The sequence below is a fragment of the Priapulus caudatus genome, unplaced genomic scaffold (assembly GCF_000485595.1).
Source record: "Priapulus caudatus unplaced genomic scaffold, Priapulus_caudatus-5.0.1 Scaffold1229, whole genome shotgun sequence".
Taxonomy (NCBI): domain Eukaryota; kingdom Metazoa; phylum Priapulida; class Priapulimorpha; order Priapulimorphida; family Priapulidae; genus Priapulus; species Priapulus caudatus.
The window spans coordinates 24,025-32,833 of NW_014578290.1; the positions used below are offsets into that span (position 1 = coordinate 24,025).

General features: G+C 44.9%; 1 protein-coding gene across 1 annotated transcript in view; it reads right to left on the bottom strand.

The window, feature by feature from the left end:
• The window catches only part of LOC106815894 (serine--tRNA ligase, cytoplasmic-like), a 9,112-nt gene extending 8,800 nt beyond the window's left edge, over nt 1–312 (bottom strand). Inside the window, exon 1 of the mRNA XM_014820424.1 lies at nt 211–312. The gene's annotated coding sequence lies outside the window, so the exon portion shown is untranslated. The remainder of the gene's footprint in view (nt 1–210) is intronic.
• Nucleotides 313–8,809: the final 8,497 nt, after the last annotated feature.

Below are 8,809 nucleotides of genomic sequence, written 5' to 3' on the forward strand. Positions count from 1 at the left end.
GCGCGTACACTAACACATAATAATAGAGTTATATTATTATGTGTTAGTGTACGCGCAATGGCGGCGCCGTGTGTTTACAGTTGATACGCTTCAAGTGCCTGTGGTTTAAGCCCTAGCCACTGAGTGCAAGTGAACTAACCACGCGCTCAAGCAGCGCACTACAAATGTGGTTACAAAATAGGGCTGAGAACGAACAAAAAAATTACATACCAACTATCACTCATTAAACAGCGATGGAGATTTGTTACTTAAAGAGAATCTAGATAAATATACCATAACACTGTACTAACTAGGAAAACACAAGAATGGAGGCTGCCATATTTTATTCTGCACGTATCGAAAAGTATCGGCCGATTCGTATTGCGCAAATGCGGGATGATATAGAAATTCATAATTTTATATAGAACTGTTTAGAGCTAATTTCTATTTACTAATTTCTAATTACTTTTATGAAAACCGTATATGCGACACGCGGCAGTAGAAGAGACCGTATGCATAAAATCAGGACACCAAATATACAATATATAATAATATCAGGAGTAAATAATATAATCACAAATTATTTAGTGCATAATTAGGATATTAGGAATGAGATATATTATCAGGAGTAAAATCCCCTCATATATCTACTCCTAATAATATATCTCATTTCTAATATGTTCTCATTCAAAGCTTTGCCGATTCTAACACTAGATCCCCTATATACTATATGGTTCTCCCCATAGAATATGCTTCAACAGGCTTGTGCCCTATACACAATTAGAACTGCTCTAAATTGGATGTCATTCAGCATAAAGCTGCAAGATGGATTTGCAAAAAAACTATTCACGATAGCTAGTTCTGATGTTGTTTTGGCTCAACTTGATTGGCCTCCTCTTCGTGTCTGCTTTCACTATGCTAAACTTATAATCTGTTATTATATTTATGATGGTCAGGTGAAGATTGGCATTGCCTCTTGCTTTATGAAGCCTGCTCGTAGCACGTACTCGATCATCTGAGTGTGATCATTGCTTTCAACACGGGCCATCTTCAACGCATTCCTTTAGGTTTAGCTTCTTTGTTTCTTTCATTCCGTAGTGTATAATTCGCTCTCTTCCTCTTTAGATTATTGCAAACTTGATGCTTTTTCTACTGCAATCCGCAGTGTTGATCTGTCGATTTGATCAACTTTGTATCTTTTCATCTGCAATATAGTCCCTTGGAATATTTACCTTATAGGTTATTTGCATTCGTCTATGCTCTTCATGCAAAACTTAGAACATTTCAAAAGATTTATTATTGTTAGGTTAACATTGGTAATCCCCCTTGGGAAGCCTAGTCAGTGACGTAGCTAGGATTTTTTTTTAGCGGGGAGGGGGGCACTGGGAGCCCTTACAATTTCGTGAGGGCGGGGCACAATATATAATTTGACTTTTCAACTGTTGGAGGTAGCTGAAATGTAGAAGCAACATAATAGTCAAGTATTCGCGTCTGATGTGGTTCGAACCCTCTTTCTTTGTATTATACTGTTCTAACGGCATTGTTGGGAAAACTCAAATAAGTGCCTTCCATCTAAAGAACAAGCAGGAACTGAAAGTCAAATGGTATGACAAATGGCTGAAACATATACCTATAGCCCAGTCTACCTAGGTGTTACTTTAGACCGCTCTCTAACTTACAAGAATCACATCATCAAGACAAAGGCCAAAGTGGGTGCCAGAAACAGTATTCTAAAGAAGTTGGCCAATACTAAATGGGGACAGCGACGCGGAGGACAATCGAACCATTGCGATGCCTGTGCTACTCTGTCGGCTGAGTATTGCGTGCCGTGTATGAGTAGGTCGCCCCTGTGCAAATGTGACCAGTTGAACATTGCCTGCAAGCATTTTGGGAGATGTTGAGACAACCAACGATAATGGACTCTACTGCTCTGGGCAATCGCTCCCACACGTTTAGACGATGGCTTCGATCTCAGTTAGAGAATTACCAAGGAATGACCCTCGCCACCCCCTGTTCAGCATGACATAAAGGAGAGACTAAAGTCCAGGCCACAGTTTTATCTCACGCGAGTTCAACCCCTGGATGGCACCTCCAAAACACAGGATCGCAAATGATAAAGATTTTCAGCAAGCCAACATAAGCTTTCACTCAGACCCCAGGAATCCCTCCCGCCCGGAGCCAACGAGGTATGGCCGACGTGGCTGTGCCTAAACCGCCTCAGGACAGGTTTTGGTCGATGTAGGGCACTCATGCAGAAATGGGGATACCCTGAGGATGGTCCAATCGAATGCGACTGCGGGGAGGACCAGACCATGGGACATCTCCTGAAATGCCCCTTATTGCCAGAGCCCTGTAGCCCTGGAGACCTTGAGGCTTTCAACCACCGTGCCAAGTCCTGTGTGCTGCAGTCGCTGGGCCGAGTGTAGTGTAGTGACCCGAGAAGAAGAAGAAGAAGAACGGCATTGTTTTTAATTTAATTGTTTTTTTATAAAGCATGAATTTTGAGTGGGGGGGCACCTGGGGGGCACAAAAAAATGGTGGGGGGCGTGCCCCCCAGGCCCCCACGTAGCTACGCCCCTGAGCCTAGTATAACAACACTCATATATCCGAGCTTGTCACTGATTTCGAACCGTGCCATCTTCAAAGGATCCTTAGCTTCTTCATTTCTGTCATTCCATATTGGAATTTTCGTTCTTCTTCTGAGCTTAATTGTAACAATCAGTCACAGAGTATAACAGCAGTGAGCGAAACAAACAACATACCAGGCAAACAAATGCGCAATGAAATAATAAAAATATGAGGTGACGTCATATATATCTGTTACTTCAATCACGCACACACAAACACAGACACACACGCGCGCACGCACGCACGCACGCACGCACGCACGCACGCACGCACGCACGCACACACAAACAAATGCGCAATGAAATAATAAAAATATGAGGTGACGTCATATATATCTGTTACTTCAATCACGCACACACAAACACAGACACACACGCACGCACGCACGCACGCACGCACGCACGCACGCACACACAAACACACACACACACACACACAGATATGCACGCACGCACGCGAGGACGGATGCGCGCACGTACACACACACAGACACACACACGCACACACACATTAACATAGCACGCACAAGATGACTGATCCATAACACACGTAGGCCCTATCAATATCATCACGGGTTAATAATGACAAATTTGTCATTATTAACCCCTGATATCATCTGGTGAGTGAAAGAGAATTTATTGTCGATGTAGTGCAGATGCCGAAATCTATGAGGATTTTTTTTTGTCTGGTGCTGGACGCCCCAGGAGGTTAGACCTGTATCCTTTTATCGCAATTGCCGGAAGACAATTCACAACCTTAATTGTATAGATCGTGACACTAGAGTGGAATTGTCTCTTTGCTAAATCAATGACTGCCGCATTACTTCATAATAATACCGATTTTTCCGATCATGCTATACGTTACTGACTATTTTATTCGATAGATGGCGGGATAATCGCATCTTGGAAACGTACATGCATATGGCAGCAGTTGCGTAGTAAGTTAATTTAGTAATATAGGTCTACGCGCGCACAGTTACGATGAGCTTGAAAAGCATTGGTTGTTGTACTCATATACAACCACAGAGTCTGTAGAGTATGTGTGCGCGTTGGTTGCCTGGTATTACTGTCGATTATTCTAAACATTACAGTTTTAGTTTAGGTGTTGTTACTACTGGCACTTTAGATACAAAAATGTAACCCAAACACAGGGTAGGGGTGTTTGGGTTACATTACCCCTACCCTGTGTTTGGGTTACATTATTGTATCTACTGGCACTTATGCGATGGTTCTCGTTTTGCCTTCGTTCGTGATTTCATTACGTGCCCATCATCATAACACAGGACATAATGTTATTACCACGTAACACGTAACGCACAACACCATATACCCATTATAGATGACAGAATTCCTAACACGTTACACGTGAAACACAACAACACATGACACATAACACACAACACATAAACACAACAAAACTCAAACTGTGACCTAACAAGACAGTGACACTGATACTGAGTGATAGTGATAGTGATACTGTTTACTGTGATAGTTGACTATAGACTAAGTTGTGTTACGCTGCGTAAAACTTAAGTAACTTACGCAACACGAACTGTCAAACATGAAATTGAAACATAGCGATGTTATTGAGTTGAGCAAATATTTAGTTTACACCATTGTTCATTAAAAAGAGATTGTAAGGCCATATGTCATGTAAATATAGTTTACGTGAGCTAGGTGTTAAAACTTGATTTGCACACTTACATAATACATGTATGCACAGTAATGCAAAATGGTTCACTGATATATATGTCATATATTCATGCCTTGTGATCAGGAGTCTATCAATATTGATAGACTCCTGTTGTGATGAATGAACTAGTAACCTCATAATCTCATAAATATTATTCTTCAAAGTCCAAAGGCTATCAGGGGTAGAAATTAACTTTTGAACTCTGAAACGGACTCCCTACCCTCGAAAAGAGGGAGTCCGCAGCAAAATGAGGGAGTCCGCAGTCTGAGGTCAAAATTAAAGATATTAACAATAACGCATTTGTTATAACACTAACTTATTTTTAAGATTCATGCAGTTGTACGTGTGCCAAATTTTCTTTGGACATTAGCTGAAAAATTCGGTAATTCCGCGAGGCCGTGCTCCGGAACGAACTAGTTAGTATGGCAGAATTTTCAGGGAGTCACACGGACTCCTGCATATGTCAAATCAGGGAGTCCGACAGTAAATCAGGGAGTATTTGACTCCGGACTCCCGTTAATTTCGCACCCTGGGCTATATCGAAGACGGAACAAGACAAAATTGATCAGTTAGTCAGATTAACACTGCTGATCTGTCTATTTGATCAATGTTGTACGTCTCTTTCTAATAATTAGTGTTCATTATTTATAGAGATACGTGTGTATCTGTAGACTATATATCTTCCTGCAGGGCATAACTATATTTGTGAAAGATCCAATTCTATCTCAAGAGGCTGTATGTTTCTTACAATGGCTTTTTATATTTGTATGTTCATATATATACCAAGAATGGAAGGTGCAGTAACGTCACCATGACTACTGCATGTGTAACAGCAATATACTCAGTCACAGGGTGCGAAATTAACGGGAGTCCGCAGTCAAATACTCCCTGATTTACTGTCGGACTCCCTGATTTGACATATGCAGGAGTCTGTGCGACTCCCTGAAAATTCTGCCATACTGACTAGTTTGTTCCGGAGCACGGCCTCGCGGAATTACCGTATTTTTTCAGCTGATATCCAAAGAAAATTTGGCAGACGTGTAACTGCATGAATCTTAAAAATAAGCACATGTATGCGTTATTGTTAATATCTTTAATTTTGAACTTCAGACTGCGGATTCCCTCTTTTTGAGGGTAGGGAGTTTGTTGGACTCCCATGTTCAAAAGTTAATTTCTACCCCTTTACTCATGAAATCTTGAACTGTAGCAGCGATCAGTTAAACGGAAGAAGAGAAGGCCATTGTGAAGGGGTTCATTAAGGCTTGTCTATTACGACTATCTCACCGTGTCTATTTAACATAGAATTGATAGAAAGTTGGCTAATAATTTTTAAGGTTATTGGGATAGGATTGTTAGAAGGTCATGGATGTGTATTTCTATCTGTGATCAGTGTTTGCATTTGTGATCACTTTCTTGAGCTCGTGGTAAGCATGCTTATGACTAAAGCGGAGATATTGTATCGCCCAAGTTTGTCAATAGCGCCAGTATGGTGTTGATGTGTTTTTTTGGGATGGGTTCAAAGTACACCACCCATCACTGCTGTGGTACATGCACGTGTCAATAGTACAGTAATTAATCGTCTGAAGAAAAAGGGGTTATTTCTTGTAAGTGGTTCAAACGGTGCTGTTTTAGTAAGTGAAGTTTTGGTTTTATATTGACCAGCATATTTAAATGGAGGTCATAGTGTTTGCATGTAATTGCAATCCGGTTTATAGAAATCAAGAGCAAGAGAGAGAGAGAGAGAGAGAGAGAGAGAGAGAGAGAGATAGAGAGAGAGAGAGATAGAGAGAGAGATAGATAGATAGATAGATAGTGGAGGATGAGAGGGAAAGAAAAGGTGAAGGAAATTGGAGAATGCGGGGGAGAGAAAGAGGGGGAGGGAGAGAGAGGAGTGGCAGGGCGCAGGGGGAGAAGGAAAAAGGAGCACAGAGAATGATTGAAAATGAGAGGGAGGAGGAAGAGGAAGAGCGTCTCAAAGAGGACAGCAGAACAGACCAGGGAGCGAGAGGGCGAGACAGTGGAGAGGGAGGAGAGAGAGAGGGAGGTGGGAGAAATGACCAGGGGAGGATGCGGAGGGAGAGGGAAGTGGAAAGGATGTAAAATTGGAAGTTGGAATATCAGTTTTCTCTGCTCGATAGTTCAATGTTATGATTATCAGTACTTAGTATGATCGAAGATTCGAATCTTGAATCATTCCTTAATCGAGAGACGCCCCTCGTATGTTTCACGAACCCAGTTACGCGGATGTTCGCTTGTCTTCCTGGCAAGGAACCAGACTCGGGAGAGCGCACCTACAATTGGAATACGCGAGACAGAGAGGAGACGGCGGCGCCAGCGGGAGAATGCGCGCGCGGCCATGGGGCGCCACTGTGGCACCCGGGAGAGTTGCGCCACGGCGGCGAAAGTAGCGGCCGCTGCGATCTGCGGATATCGCGCAGGGTTTGGTGAGCGCGAAGATGCAGCGTTTGGCAGGGGCGATGCAAGAGTTTTGAGAACGAGAGGGAGAGAGGAGGAGACGGGAACGGGGGATCGTGGAACGATAGGAGAGAGAGATATAGGGATGCGAGAGGAGGAGAGAGAGAGACGAGAGTAGACGCAAGAAGAGCAGAGAGAGAGAGAGAAGGGAGAATGAGATCGGGCGCAGAGAAGAAGAGAGAGAGAGGAGAGGGGAGGAGAGGAGAGGAGAGAGAGGAGGTGGCGAGGAGAGCGGGAGAGAGGAGCGAGAGAGGAGAGAGAGAAAGGAGAGGAGAAGAGAGAGGAAGAGAGAGGTGACGAGAGAGAGAAGCGGAGAGGAGAGAGAGGGGAGAGGGACATGAAGAATGAGAGAGAGAGAGAGGGTGGACTGAGACGGGAACGAGGGATACGTGAAGTGGGAACTAGTGAAGCAGCTGTTGTGTTCACTTACGTTGTTCTTTGCATTTTTCAGCGTGTGTTTACTTTACATTGTTATGGTTTCAGCGCGTGTTCCTCGCTTGTTCCTGATTTCAGCACTGTTCATCTCGCGTTGTTCTATTGCGTTTCAGCGGTGTTTTCACTCTTGTTGTTCCTTGTGTTCAGTCGTGTTCCTCTGCGTTGTTCTGTGTGTCAGCCGCATCGAGAAGTTCTGGAGCGTTTCGTAGCATAACGCCGCCGGGCTGTGGATGGGACTGTCGGGACCGCATGTATGTTGGCAGACACACGTACCAGATCGCATGCCTCGTGACTGAGAACGTCGTCCACAGCGGTCGCGGGGGAGGGGAGGGTGCTCCGTTGAGGTGAGGGTGGGGGGAGGGGAGGAAAGGGGAAGGAGGAGGTGGTCGGAGGAGGAGGAGGGAGACAGCAGCTAACAAGTGGGCAGACACAAGTACCAGCATTCGCTTCGCACTAGTGACTGCAAACAGTTTCACGCGTTGTTACGGGGGAGGGGGGGTGTTGCGTTGAAGGTGAGGACGATGTCGGGGGGTGAGGAGGTGGAGGAGGAGGAGGAGGAGGTGGTGGGAGGAGGAGGAGGTGGTGGGAGGAGGAGGAGGAGAAGGAGGTGGTGGGAGGAGGAGGAGCAGGGCACGTGAAGGGAGAGGGTGGCGGAGGGTGTGTGAAGGGAGGGCCATTCTCCCAACCGCCTCCCTTCACATATTCTCCCCAGGCTGGGCTAGGCTAATGTACACTGATTGCTGGTTCTTCTTCTTCTTTGTCGTAGTCTCTCGCGGATCGTCCACGCTGAGACGTTAGCTAGGGGCTGACCTCCCTGTTGATGATTCTTCTCCACCTTCCTCGATCGGCCGTATCGTCCACCGTTACTCCCAACTTTCTCATCTCCGCCTCCACTCCATCCCTACATCTAATTCTCTGTCGCCCTCTCGTCCTTCTTCCTCTCACCGGCTCCTGCCATGCTCTCTTCGTTTCCTCCACATCTCTTTTCCTAACCACTGATTGCTTGTAGCACGTGGCAAATACTAGTATGCTTCCGTGGTTAGTTCAACCTGCTGAACTCATGATGTGACCTTACTTAACCTTTATTTGTGTTTTCTAGGCATGTCCTCTGTTGCAAAAAGCGAGCATCCATTTGTTATCATGACAGAAGCAAAGAACTTGGAGTTTGTCGCTCCCACAAGGTATGTTTGTTTGTTTGTTTGTGTGTGTGTGCGTGCGTGCGTGCGTGCGTGGGTGGGTATGGCTCTAAACTTGCTCAACCTGGAATGTGACCAAGAATATAATGATTTGTTTGATGTAATATTTTGTTTTTAGCTCATCTGACGTAGTCAGGTGCAGCTTGTAGAATCGCATGATTGTCCGTCCGGCCGTCCGTGCGTCCGTGCGTCCGTGCGTCCGTCCGTCAACAGTTGGGCACAAATCTTAACCGCTCGACATATGGTCACGATATTCGGGACGTGGGGGGGTAATCCGAAAACAAGTTGGGATGTCGAAGCTGGGAGTCAAAGGTCAAAGGTCAAGAGGTGTAAAAGAAGGGTGAACATTTCCTCCTTAACTTAAGGTATAGGGAGGAAATGCAGAATTGCGGCACAAATCTAAA